This window comes from Canis lupus, chromosome 11, assembly GCF_003254725.2.
Source record: "Canis lupus dingo isolate Sandy chromosome 11, ASM325472v2, whole genome shotgun sequence".
Taxonomy (NCBI): Eukaryota; Metazoa; Chordata; class Mammalia; order Carnivora; family Canidae; genus Canis; species Canis lupus.
The window spans coordinates 26,175,328-26,189,767 of record NC_064253.1 but is presented as its reverse complement, the minus strand read 5'-3'; the positions used below and the strand labels follow the sequence as shown (position 1 = coordinate 26,189,767).

At 48.2% G+C, this 14,440-nt stretch overlaps 1 protein-coding gene across 5 annotated transcripts in view; it reads right to left on the bottom strand.

Moving 5' to 3' along the window:
• Window positions 1-14,008, bottom strand: part of MLANA (melan-A) — a 106,868-nt gene extending 92,860 nt beyond the window's left edge. For 2 of the 5 annotated variants that reach the window (XM_049116082.1, XM_049116083.1), the window contains exons 1-2: window positions 11,916-14,008; window positions 10,709-10,866 (exon numbers count right to left, since the gene is read on the bottom strand). The gene's annotated coding sequence lies outside the window, so the exon portion shown is untranslated. Of the gene's footprint in view, window positions 1-10,708; window positions 11,101-11,915 lie in introns of those variants that run through there. The other 3 variants (XM_049116080.1, XM_049116078.1, XM_049116081.1) reach the window with 2 other exon arrangements.
• Between the last annotated feature and the right edge of the window lie 432 nt (window positions 14,009-14,440).

Below are 14,440 nucleotides of genomic sequence, written 5' to 3'. Positions count from 1 at the left end.
CCCCTGTAGCTGAGTATGTGTCATGGAAATGCGCTGTACTGAACTCTGAGACACAAGCATTCTTGCCCTGCAGTTTTCCACTAACCTCTCACATAAGGGAGGTAGAAGCTATCTTAACAGGTATGGAGGGGCCATGGAAATGTTATGTAGTGACCTGTGAGCAACCAGCAACCTTGAGTGCTGCTTTCCAATACTCCATCACCTACCAGCATTACAACCTATATAAAAACACCTGTGGAGCCACAAGGGAAATCAGACTACTGAACTCTGAGGAACAAACATTCCTTGCAGGCTTCTTTTGACAAGACATAACATAAAGGAATTAGAAGCTATGTCCACAGTAGGTGTGGAGGCCCAATGGGAAGGCCCCGTACTCAACTCTCAGAAAGAAGCATTCCTTGAATGCAGCTTTCAACTAGCTTCCAACCTCTCACCTATGGGACTTAGAATCTAGCTCTACTGGAGGTAGGAGGTGCCATGGAAATGCAAGGACTTGGGACGCCTGGGTGGCTCAGCGGTTGAGTGCCTTCCTTTGGCCCAGGGCATGATCCTGGAGTCCCAGGATCGAGCCCCATGTCAGACTCCCTGCATAGAGCCTGCTTCTTTCTCTGCCTGTGTCTCTGCCTCTCTCTCTCTCTCTCTCTCTCTCTCTCTCTGTCTCTCATGAATAAATAAACAAAATCTTAAAAAAAAAAAAAAAAGGGAAATGCAAGGACTGAACTCTGAGACACAAGCATTCCTGCCCTGCAGCTTTCCACTAGCCTCTCACCTAAGGGAGGTAGAAGCTATCTCCACAGGGGTGGAGGTCCCATGGAAAAGTTATGTAGTGAACTGTGAGCCACCACGGCACCTTGAGTGCAGCTTTCCACTACCTTCTCACCTACCGGCATTAGAACCTATATCAAAAGGACCTGGAGGCTTGAGGAAAATGCGGCCTATTGAACTCTGAAAAACAAGCATTCCTTGGAGGCAGCTTCTGATAAGCCTCTAACATAAAGGAGTTAGAGAAAAAAATAAAAAATAAAAAAAAATAAAGGAGTTAGAAGCTATGTCCACAGTAGGTGGGGAGGCCCAAAGGAAAAGCCCTGTGCTCAACTCTCAGAAAGAAGCATACCCTGAACGCAGCTTTCAACTAGCCTCTCACCTGTGGGAGTTAGACCTAGCTCCTCTGTAGGTGAGGAGGTGCCATGCAAATGCACTGTACTGAACTGTGAGACAGAAGCATTCCTGGCTGCAGCTTTCCACTAGCCTCTCACCTAAGGGCAGTAGAAGCTAACTCACAGGAGTGGAGGGGCCATGGTAGTGCTATGCAGTGAACTGTGAGCCCCCAGCGTTCCCTGAGTGCAGCTTTCCACTACCCTCTCACCTACCGGAATTAGAACCTTTATCAAAAGAACCTGTGGAGGCTCGAGAGAAATGCTGTCTTCTAAAATCTGATAAAAAAACAATCCTTGCGGGAAGCTTCTGACAAACCTCTAACATACGGGAGTTAGAACCTATATCAACGGTATGTGTAGAGGCTCAATGGAAATGCAGTATACATAACTCCCAGATACAAGCATTCCTTGAAGGCAACTGTTTACTATCCTCTCACATAGAGGCATTAGAACATATCAAAAGTAAGTGTGGAGGCTCGAGGATACTGTGATATACTTAACTCTGAGAAACAAACGTTCCTTGAAGGCAGCTTCTGACAAGCCTCTAACATACGGGAGTTAGAACTTTGTCAACAGTAGGTGTGGAGGCCCAATGGAAATACAGTGTACATAACTCGAAGAAGCAAGCATTTCTTGAAGGCAGCTGTCAACTTGCCTCTAAGAAAAAGGAGCTTGACTCTATCTCAACAGTAGGAGGCTGAGGCACACTAGAAGTGAGCTGTACTTAATTCTGAGGAAGAAGCATCCTCTGAATGCAGCTTTCAACTAGCTTCTCACATAAGGGAGTTAGAAACTACCTCAACAGGAGGAGCAATGGAAAGGCTCTGTCTTACCTCTGAGAATGAACCCTTCCTTGTATGTGATTTCCACTAGCCTCTCAAATACTGCTTAAGAACCTATGTGAACAGTAGGTGTGGGGACACGATGGAAATTCACTGTGCTTAACTCTCGGAAACAAGCATTCCTTGAAAGCAGCTTTCAACTAGCATCTCACATATGGTTCCATCAGGAAAGCCCCGACTTTTGGAGAGGAATCAATGCTCGGGTCCCTTGGGGAGATACTCTGGTCTTCATTGGGTTGGTTTCTTGCTGCAGCTTTTGGTGTCTTTGCATGAATGCAGCTCTGTTCTGACTTGGGAAGTGAAAACAACCGATGGATGGGATCCAGACATGGTCACGCTACCTGGCAACTAGAGTTGTTTTCATAAGTGGCTGAGATTGGAACATCGGGTCTTTCATGACCTGTACACAAATAGGAGTGAGACAAAGACTAGAGTTCCTTGGCATCTTGTTTGTGTCTATGTGTCCCTATCTGTTCTATGTGGGAGAGGTTTCCTCTGCCTCCGGATGCTATTGCTAACATGCGTTTTTAAAGGAACTCTAGCTCATGAGTTGAAAGGCAGGCGCGGGTAAAAATCGGGCCCCCGTACAGCTCAGAAAGGTAAAGACAAGCTCCAATGCTTTACAAGTTCTCATGATCTGGGATGAAATTCCCTACATTTGGGACACCTGTGTGGCTCAGTGGTTGAGCGCCTGCCTTTGGCTCAGGGTTATGATCCCAGGATCTTGGATCAAGTCCCACATTGGGCTCCTTGCATGGAGCCTACTTCTCCCTCTGCCTAGGTCTCTCTCTCTCTCTCTCTCTCTCGTCTCTCATAAATAAATAAATAAATAAATAAATAAATAAATAAATAAATAAAATCTTTTTAAAAAGGACAAAAGGAAAAAGAAATTCCCTACATTCAAACTTCTAGATCATCCCATTAGAAAGAAGCCTCCCAGGACGGGACCTAAGAGGCAGTCCGGAGACATAAGTATAGAAGAAATTTTTACACACCTGACCTGACCCCCCCCACTTCCCAATAATCAAAATCATGAAGAAGAGGGGGAGAGCAGGCCAGGCAGATGCCAGAAATCCAAAATCCACTCCTCCTCCCCAAGCACAAGCACCAGAACCGATGCCGAACCCACTGCCTGCTCCTCCACCTCCTTCAGAGGGCTGCAAGGCAACCACAGACGAAGCATGTATTGCAGGAGGAAAAGACAGAAGTTGGAGATGAAGGAACAGGCGGAGGTGGAGGGGGAAGGGTGGAAGGTGCCAGATAAGACAAAGGAAAAGCGGGAAGCCTGGGTGGCTCAGTGGTTGAGTGTCTGCCCCTAGGCTCAGGGTGTGATCCCGGGGTCCTGGGGTTCAGTCCTGCATCGGGCTCCTGGTGATGAGCCTGCTTCTCCCTCTGTCTGTGTCTCTGCCTCTCTCTGTCTCTCATGAATAAATAAATCTTAAAAAAAAAAACAAAACGGGGATCCCTGGATGGCTCAGCGGTTTAGTGCCTGCCTTCAGCCCTGAGTGTGGTCCTGGAGTCCCGGGATCTAGTTCCACATCAGGCTCCCTGCTTCTCCCTCTGCCTGTGTCTCTGCCTCTCTCTCTCTCTCTCTCTCTCTCTCTCTGTGTCTGTGAGTGTGTCTCTCATGAATAAATAAATAAAATCTTAAAAAAAAAAGTTTAAATCTGCCTCAGGCCTCGCGGGGGGTGGGGGGCTCCCTTGCCTCCTCTACCTCAGCCTCCACCTCCACCTCTCCCTCCCTCTTCTTCCTCCCCCTGATCCCCCTCCTCCTCCCCCTGTTTCTGCACCATTCCTGTGGCTGGAGTGGTCAACTCCATGCCATCCCAGGTGCCTCCAGCGCCATCACTTCCCCACCTCCCCATCCCCAGCAAGGAGCAAAAATCCCCCAAGCCTTGGACCACCTCCTTCTGAGGTTCACATAGAACTACCTCCCAAGGGATCCCTGGGTGGCACAGCGGTTTGGCGCCTGCCTTTGGCCCAGGGCGCAATCCTGGAGACCCAGGATCGAATCCCACGTCGGGCTCCCGGTGCATGAAGCCTGTTTCTCCCTCTGCCTATGTCTCTGCCTCTCTCTCTCTCTGTGTGTGACTATCATAAATTTAAAAAAAAATTACAAAACCAGACAAAGACCCCACCAAAAAGGAGAATTACAGACCAATATCCCTGATGAACATGGATGCAAAAATTCTCAACAAGATACTGGCCAATAGGATCCAACAACACATTAAGAAAATTATTCACCATGACCAAGTAGGATTTATCCTTGGGACACAAGGCTGGTTCAACACCCGTAAAACAATCAATGTGATTCATCATATCAACAAGAGAAAAAACAAGAACCATATGATCCTCTCATTAGATGCAGAGAAAGCATTTGATAAAATACAGCATCCATTTCTGATCAAAACTCTTCAGAGTGTAGGGATAGAGGGAACATTCCTCGACATCTTAAAAGCCATCTATGAAAAGCCCACAGCAAATATCATTCTCAATGGGGAAGCACTGGGAGCCTTTCCCCTAAGATCAGGAACAAGACAGGGATGTCCACTCTCACCACTGCTATTCAACATAGTACTGGAAGTCCTAGCCTCAGCAATCAGACAACAAAAAGACATTAAAGGCATTCAAATTGGCAAAGAAGAAGTCAAACTCTCCCTCTTCGCCGATGACATGATACTCTACGTAGAAAACCCAAAAGTCTCCACCCCAAGATTGCTAGAACTCATACAGCAATTCGGTAGCGTGGCAGGATACAAAATCAATGCCCAGAAATCACTGGCATTTCTATACACTAACAATGAGACTGAAAAAAGAGAAATTAAGGAGTCAATCCCATTTACAATTGTACCCAAAAGCATAAGATACCTAGGAATAAACCTAACCAAAGATGTAAAGGATCTATACCTTCAAAACTATAGAACACTTCTGAAAGAAATTGAGGAAGACACAAAGAGATGGAAAAATATTCCATGCTCATGGATTGGCAGAATTAATATTGTGAAAATGTCAATGTTACCCAGGGCAATTTACACGTTTAATGCAATCCCTATCAAAATACCCTGGACTTTCTTCAGAGAGTTAGAACAAATTATTTTAATATTTGTGTGGAATCAGAAAAGACCCCAAATAGCCAGGGAAATTCTAAAAAAGAAAACCATAGCTGGGGGCATCACAATGCCAGATTTCAGGTTGTACTACAAAGCTGTGGTCATCAAGACAGTGTGGTACTGGCACAAAAACAGACACGTAGATCAATGGAACAGAATAGAGAACCCAGAAGTGGACCCTGAACTTTATGGTCAACTGATATTTGATAAAGGAGGAAAGACTATCCATTGGAAGAAAGACAGTCTCTTCAATAAATGGTGCTGGGAAAATTGGACATCCACATGCAGAAGAATGAAACTAGACCACTCTCTTGCACCATACACAAAGATAAACTCAAAATGGATGAAAGATCTAAATGTGAGACAAGATTCCATTAAAATCCTAGACAAGAACACAGGCAACACCCTTTTTGAACTCGGCCACAGTAACTTCTTGCAAGATACATCCACGAAGGCAAAAGAAACAAAAGCAAAAAGGAACTATTGGGACTTCATCAAGATAAGAAGCTTTTGCACAGCAAAGGATACAGTCAACAAAACTAAAAGACAACCTACAGAATGGGAGAAGATATTTGCAAATGACATATCAGATAAAGGGCTAGTTTCCAAGATCTATAAAGAACTTCTTAAACTCAACACCAAAGAAACAAACAATCCCATCATGAAATGGGCAAAAGACATGAACAGAAATCTCACAGAGGAAGACATAGACATGGCCAACATGCACATGAGAAAATGCTCTGCATCACTTGCCATCAGGGAAATACAAATCAAAACCACAATGAGATACCACCTCACACCAGTGAGAATGGGGGAAATTAACAAGGCAGGAAACAACAAATGTTGGAGAGGATGCGGAGAAAAGGGAACCCTCTTACACTGTTGGTGGGAATGTGAACTGGTGCAGCCACTCTGGAAAATTGTGTGGAGGTTCCTCAAAGAGTTAAAAATAGACCTGCCCTCCGACCCAGCAATTGCACTGTTGGGGATTTACCCCAAAGATACAGATGCAATGAAATGCCGGGACACCTGCACCCCGATGTTTCTAGCAGCAATGTCCACAATAGCCAAACTGTGGAAGGAGCCTCGGTGTCCAACAAAAGATGAATGGATAAAGAAGATGTGGTTTATGTATACAATGGAATATTACTCAGCTATTAGAAATGACAAATACCCACCATTTGCTTCAACGTGGATGGAACTGGAGGGTATTATGCTGAGTGAAATGAGTTAATTGGAGAAAGGACAAACATTATATGTTCTCATTCATTTGGGGAATATAAATAATAGTGAAAGGGAATAGAAGGGAAGGGAGAAGAAATGTGTGGGAAATATCAGAAAGGGAGACAGAACGTAAAGACTGCTAACTCTGGGAAACGAACTAGGGGTGGTAGAAGGGAGGAGGGCGGGGGGTGGGAGTGAATGGGTGACGGGCACTGGGGGTTATTCTGTATGTTAGTAAATTGAACACCAATAAAAAATAAATTAAAAAAAATTAAAAGAAGTACCTCCCAAATCAGCAGGCAGGAAGAAGCCCAAGGGCTCCCCTGGACTTAAACCGCCCACCTCAGACTTTCCCACAGGAGCCTGACAGTGGGAGTGGGGAACAAATGGATTGACTTTCTGGTAGACACAGGGGAGACATATATGGATTTCAAGCCAATTCAGGGTTGCTGGTTTATTTTAAAAAGACATGTCTTTGGAGTTCTCGACATCACACATCATACAGATAACCAGCTTTATCTACCCCCCAGCCCCTCAAGTTCTAAACTCACTTGATTTTCAGTTCTGTCTGCCTTACAAGCCCTTTGGGTAGATGGTAGGATGTGCTGCGCTCCAGTCACAGTTTGTGAGCCTGGATTGGTGGTGATTGAAATAAACCCCTCTGTCACCTTTATACAAAGAAACCACGGTTGCTGTCTTGTTATACAACAGGCATAAAAAAAGAAAATGAGAACTACTTATCCCTTGTTCCCCTGGACTGACCCAGACGCTGGAGGGTCCATGCTTGAGGGAGGGCCCTACTCAACTTTGCTGTTAACTCAGTGGATTCGTTAAGTTGTACCTGTTATGATTTGTCCACAGAAACTACTTAAAATGGTCGATTTTGTCTGTCTCGTATACTTTTCATTGTTTTTTTTTTTAATTTTTATTTATTTATTTATGATAGTCACAGAGAGAGAGAGGCAGAGACACAGGCAGAGGGAGAAGCAGGCTCCATGCACCGGGAGCCCGACGTGGGATTCGATCCCGGGTCTCCAGGATCGCGCCCTGGGCCAAAGGCAGGCGCCAAACCGCTGCGCCACCCAGGGATCCCTACTTTTCATTGTTAAGAGCAAATAGGTAAAATAAAAGAAAAATATTTATAGGTAAACCTTTATAATCGCTTCCAAATCTTTGGTGACCTGAAACTTTGAAGTTGTTCTAAGTTAATTGATAAATTGGGTTGAATTCATCAGATACCTACGTCTTTTTAGCATAAGGTAAAATGTTAAAGCATGAATCATTAAGACACCCAAGGTGGTTTTCTCTTTTGTTTTGTTGTGTTTTCTTCTTCCTCCCCTTTCCTTCCCCTCCCTTTTTTCTTTTTATCTTTTGTCTTATTCAGGAAAACTGCAGACACTTGGGTGCATTAGTAAACATGTTTCATGCTTTCTTAAAAATTGTATTATAAACACACACACAAATGCTGTTTCTAAAAACTATGATATGTATTCATACATTTGCCAATCTAAAGAATTCTGGTACAATAGACAGTGTGCCATTGGTTCCTGCTAACTTTTAACTGGAGACTGGGGTTTCTAGGAGTTAAAAGTCTGCCACATGGAGGACACCTGGGTGGCTCAGTGGTTGAGCATCTATCTGCCTTTGGCTCAGGGCATGATCATGGGGTCCAGGATCGAGTCCCGCATCCAGCTTCTTGCAGGGAGCCTGATTCTGCCTATGTCCCTGGCTCTTTCTCTCTGTCTCTCATGAATAAACAAAAACTTAAAAAAAAGAAAGATTCTCTGTATCTCTCTCTCTCTCTCTCTCCCTCCCTCCCTCTCCCCCTTCCCCCCCTTCACACAGGTGCATTCTCTCTAAAAACTGTAAATAAATACAATTTTTAAAAAGTCTGCCACATGGAATCAAGACTGCTGGAAAATGATAAGAAAAACAATTCCATGTGTGAGAAGGTAGGAGAAGTATAGAAGAAGTACAAGGTGTAAGAATACGTTTTTTGTTAAGAGAAAAGAAAATAATTTTGTCCTGAAATGAGCCTGGCTATTCTTTTTAAGATTTTATTTATTGGGGATCCCTGGGTGGCTCAGCGGTTTGGAGCCTGCCTTTGGCCCAGGGCGCGATCCTGGAGTCCCGGGATCAAGTCCCACGTCGGGTTCCCGGCATGGAGCATTCTTCTTCCTCCTCCTGTGTCTCTGTCTCTGTCTCTGTCTCTCTCTCTCTCTATGTCTCTCATGAAATATTTATTCATGAGAGACAATGAGAAGGCAGAGATATAGGCAAAGAGAGAAGCAGGCTCCCTGCAGGGAGCCCAATGTGGGACTCCATCCCTGAACCCCAGGATCATGCCCTGAGCCTAAGGCAGAGGCCCAACCGCTGAGGCACCCAGGTGAACCTATTTTTGTTTTAAAGATTTTATTTACTTATTCATGAGAGACACAGAGAGAGGCAGAAACAGGAGAAGCAGGCTCCATGCAAGGAGCCTGATATGGGACTCCATCCTGGAACTTCAGGATCATTTCCTTGAGCTGAAAGCAGTCACTCAAACTGCTGAGCCACCCAGGGGTCCCAGAGCCTGGCTATTCAGAGAAAGAAAACTTAAGACTGACTCAGAATGAAAAAGGACATTGTAGAAGGGGTTTCTGAGGGGGATGGAGTGACTGGGTGACGGGCACTGAGGGGGGAACTTGACGGGATGAGCACTGGGTGTTACATGTTGGCAAATAGAACTTCAATAAAAAAATATACAAAAAAAGACAGAGACTTTTTGAAAAGGAATCCTATACATGGTCAGGACTGACTGAGATTGGGAGAAGTAATTTTTATAAGTACACTGATATATCATTGAGATTTGGCTCTTCTCTGTTAAAATGACAAAATTTTCCTCATTGTTAGTCTACTCTTGATAAAAGATTGTGAACAGAGAAGAAAAGACTTTTTTTTTTTTTCTTTTCCTGCCTGAAACAACCGGTTTTTACATTTGTTTTTATCCGGTCTTTACCTAAGTAAGAGAGTGAAAACTTCTCAATATTAAAGGAGCTACATTTTGGTGACAACTCTATAACCAACTGTAGATTCTCCTAGGGCCACCTTGGTGAAACAGACACTGAAGTTTTCAGTTTTGTAATGATCCATGATCCTTTGTAGGCACGTGCCTTGAAAACTTCTGAGATGTTGGTTGGTTGGTTGGTTGGTTGGTTGGTTGGTTGATTGGTTGGATGGTTTGGCTGGCTGGCTGGCTGGCCATTCGCTTCTTCTTTCATTTGGTCATTGATTTTCAACAGATTCGCAGAAAGTCAAACCCTAAATAGAGTTTCTTGACTAATTAATGTACTTTACCTGCTATGTTAAGTCACATGAGAAGCATTGTCAAAGAAATAATGATAAGCCCTCTTAGATTATATTGGGTGCATGAATGCTGTCGCTGTTCCAAAAATTAAATTAAATTCCTAAAGTTGTAACATGTCCTGGTACAGTGCCATCACTCGACATTCGAATTGTTAGAGTCCTGTGTGTTACAAAAAATAATCAAATTTTCTAATCGACTGCATTATAATGAACTCTCATTGGGTCTTTAACCACGTCCGTCCGTTGTTGACTACCCTGTCATTTACAGGTATTGTTCTGATGCTCTTGCAAAAACATGGTCCAATTTCCAGAAGATTCACAAAAAGGACTTTTGACAAATACCCTTCTCTGGTCACCCTGAGATCATAAAACTACAGTGTGAATTGCCAGAACTAACGAAAAAGCTGCATTCAAAGAGAACAAAAAGGAAAAACATGGAACTGAATGAGTGAAGGACAATGATGACCGTTTTGAATGACTATTGTTCAAAACATTGTTGATCCCCTGATGTTTCCTCCTCCAGATTGAAGGAAACTTTGTCTCTAGAGATATCAATAACTTACAGAAATTTTAAGAAAACGTTGTTTTGTAAACAAAATATTGATCTTTTATAGCAATTGTAAATTGTCTGTGTAAGTTCTTTGGGAATCTGTTTTCATTGTAACCAGACATCGTTGGAAGGATTGGTTGCATTACCAAGGCCTTGAGTAGAATGGCATCTGTTTGTTTTTGTTTTTGTTTTTGTTTTTTTTATTCTTCCTCCCCGCTCCTCTCCTCCAACCCTGGTTTTATTTTTCAAAGTAATCTCTGCTCCCAACGTAGGGCTCAAACTCACAATCTGGAGGTCAAGAGTTGTGCTCTCTACTGACTGAGCAGGCCAGGTGCCCCAGGAATCCCGTCCTTAAGACACGTGCATAGACTCAGATAGGGTCAGACAGCTTTGAGGAACTCAGATCAACTTTCTGGAGCCAACAAAACCCCTTGCAAAATGTTGGCTTAATACCTTTCTTACAGTTTGCCTCAGCCTTACCAGGTGAGTCAAGAGTGCCACCTCCTGGCAGATGAAACCAAGAGTCAGAGGCTTAACCGGACCAAGTCTCCCAAGTGCCCCTAAAAGATGCTTTGAAATGCTGAAGTTCTTCCTTCTTGTCTTGCCTTTACAGGGATGATGTCAGTGACCACGTCTGTCTACCTGGAGAGGAAGAAAATATTCCAGATTGCTGAACCCTGGTTTTGCACACGGTGGACTACAGGATCCGCTCAAACTTGACCCAAGAACTCCCTTACTCTGAGCCAAGAACAGGGGACTTGTTTTGTTTTTAAGTTGTGGTTAAAAATAGACATCACGAGGCAGTCCGGGTAGCTCAGCGGTTTAGCGCCGCCTTAGGCCCAGGGCCTGATCCTGGAGACACACACAGAGAGAGAGAGAGAGAGAGAGAGAGAGAGAGAGAGAGAGAGAAACAGGCAGAGGGAGAAACAGGCTCCATGCAGGGATCGAGTCCCACGTCAGGCTCCCTGCATGGAGCCTGCCTCTCCCTCTGCCTGTGTCTCTGTGTGTGTGTGTGTCTCTCATGAATAAATAAATGAAAATCTTTGAAAATTTTTTCAAAAAAATAGACATCACCTATAATGGAGCATATTAGCTTCTAAGACTAGAGTTCAGCAATATTAGGTACATTCACATCCTCCTCACCACATTATCTTTCCATTCCATTTTTTTTTATTTTACTTTTTTTTTAATTTATGTATTTGGGACACCTGGGTGGCTCAGAGGTTGAGTGCCTGCCTTTGGCCCAGGGTGTGATCCTAGAGTCCCTGTGGATCGAATCCCACATCCGGCTCCCTACAAGGAGCCTGCTTCTCCCTCTGCCTATGTCCTGCCTCTCTCTCTCTCTCTCTCTCTCTTTGTTTCTCTCATGAATAAATATAAAATCCTAAAAGAGAGAGAGAGAGAGAAACCAAACCAAAAAAAAATTTTTTTAAAGGAAAAAAAAAAGGCTTTGTGCATGCCAAAGGAATGTCTATGCCTTGTTTTCCCTTTCCCCTTAATATCCTGGACCAGCTCATGATCAAAATGTACCTCTTTTCCAGCTCCCCGAGACTGTCCTAGATTGTCCTGGATTTCTGTAGTGAATGCCTATTTTAACCCCCTTCCTCACCATGCCGCCTCCCCACCCTGCCCGTCTGCAGTACGGCTACGTCTGTGATGCCAAAGCTGATGCTCTTATGGGCACTACTTGCCTTTACACCGATGTTCCCCACGCCTGTTGGTACGTGCTGAGAGGGATTGTGTTTGCACTGTTCTGCAGGCGTGTGTCAGACACCCCCTTCCTGTCCTTCTGAGCTTTGTTCGTATACTTGGAAGAACAGAAGAAAAATGGTGCATCCATTATTGTTCTAGGAGTCCTTGCCTGGACTCTGTTCTATGGTCCCTCCCTGACCTCCGAAATGTGTGAGTCCCCCTGGGAGCCCCGCGCGTCTAGTTCGACCCCCTTTCCAGGCAGCAGCAGGCCCGGGCAAGTTTTCCAAGGCTCCCCTGGGAGGCCGGGGGTCGCGCGGTGCCCGGCCAGGTGCCCCCGAGGCCCTCTGCTGTCCCCCGCCAAGAGGCGAGATCCGAGTTGGGCCGGGAGGAGGTCGGTGGCCGGGCAGCCGGCGGTGCGCTCACGGCCTCGCCATCCGGATCCGTCCAGCTGTCGTTCACTCCGGTTGCCGCCGGTCATCTGGCGGCCGCTTTTGTATAGCGTGTTCCCTCCAGAGCATCGGCGCCGTCCACAAGGGAAGGGATTTGGTGGCGGTGCCCAGGGCTGAGTTCCAGGAGGCCCGCAGCCCGAGCGAGAGCGTCCGGCTGTCCCTGTGGCATCAGCGCGCGATCCGCTCGCCGGAGATTGGACCTCCAGGTATACGGGGGAGCAGCGCCCACGCTGCCACCGCCCCCTCCTCGCCCCGGGAGGACCGTGAGGGGCCGCCTGCGTCAGTCAACCAGCACCCGTCGGTGCTCCCTCCTCTGCCCACGCGGACCGACTCGGGTCGCTGAGATGGAATTAGATGGGCCGGGTCCTCGGCCCAGGAGCCTGGACGCAGTCGGTCCTGTGGCTTCCTGCGGCTTCGGTCAGCCCTCGGGCGGGCCTTCCGTGTCACGCGGTCCCCACCCCACCCCGTGCCCCGCCTGGGTGATGGGGACCGGTTTTAGCCCAGAGGGGAATCTGGCGCATGGCGGGACGGGCCCCATCGCAGGCGCGCCTGCGGTCCCATGTGTCGGACCGAATTTCGTCACCAGGTTTTCCAAGGCCCGCGCGACGGTGGGGCCCGGACCCGGCGCCACATTGGCCCCGGCTGTGATTCCCTGTGAGGTCTGGCCATCGGGGGTGCCTCTGCCCGTGCGGCCCCCTGCCATCCCCGGCCCAAACCGGGGTTGGGGACCGGCATGGAGCGGTCCCGGGGGCCACGGAAGGAAGGCCACTCACTCACTTTTTCTGAGTCTCAGTTCCCAGCACGCCCGGGGTTAAGGCAGACGCCTCCGGGCCAGTTCCACCTCCCGCAAATCTCCCTTGCCTTGTCCTCACACTTCCGGGGTCGACCAGATGGCCCTAGGGGCTCCGGAGGTCGAGAGTGATGGGACAGGGCTTTTGAGGCCAGTGGCTGGGCTGCGGTCCCTGCCAGCCCGCACAGCTATCTTCTTGCCTGAAACAAAGATTTTTGTTGTCGTTGCCACATAGGTTGCCTTAGAGCTGTGGGCCTCTGGGCACGTGCGGGGTTCCAGGCTTGACCCTGCTGCCAGGCCTGGCTCTGTCCTCTCTCACTGGAGCCTGAGCCGTCCGCCTGGGCCTGTGTGCCAGCTCTTGCGCCTCCAGGTGGCCCAGGTCGTGGTGTCACCTGTGGTCTCTGGCACCCCAGGGCGGTGTGGGCAGGCGGCGTGGGTCTTTTACACCGTGCGCTCCGTGCCATGAGCACCTGGCTGTTAGCCGCGACAACCCGTGTCCCGCAAGGCTCTGTACCACGTGTCAGGCATACTCCTTGCCTCTTGGGTTGTCTGGCCGCTCTCGCCCCTGGGGTCGAGGGGTGTCGGTGAGGCTGAAGCAGGTCCCCCCTGGTCGCTGTCCTCCCCGGGCTTTTTCTCCTAGGGAGCCCCTCGGGCCGCGTATGCCCTTACTCCTCCACGCCCGCTGGCTGTGGCGGTGCGTGGGGGACGCGGGGGGTGGGTGTAAACTCCGGCCAGACCCCGCCCTCCCGCCTTCTTTGCCTCCGGTCGCTGGCGGGACCAGGGTCCTCTGACTCAGCGAACGCTCTCGCCGGCCTTTCCAAAGGCCTTTGTGGCGAGCGGCCCTTCCGACGGCGGGGAGGGTGGGCCGCACGCCGCGCTGCTCACCGCCTGGCGTGCTGAGCGCGTTGCGCGGAGCCCTCCGTGGTGCCCCTGGAGCGCTCCAGGTCGTCACAGGTGCCTGAGGCCGAGCGGTGGCTCCTTTCCCTTTCCCGGCGACTCCCCTTGGGCCGCCGCTGTTGGTGGCGTGTCCGAGGAGCGGGTGGTGGAAGTCGGCAAGGGAGGCACACCCGCTCGCCTGGCAGGGGTGCAGGCGCCTCGTGGTCCCCTCGCCACGCAGGCGGGGGGTGGTGGGACTTGGACTTGGCGGGGCGCCTGAGCGCCCGCGGCGGGATTAGCCAGCGCCCTGGCGCGGAGGTCGTGGCAGTCTCCGTCTCTCTCCTCTGCCTCGCGGGCTCGAAGGTCCCCTCTGGGCGGTTACGCAAGCCCGCCGGGTGCGAGGGA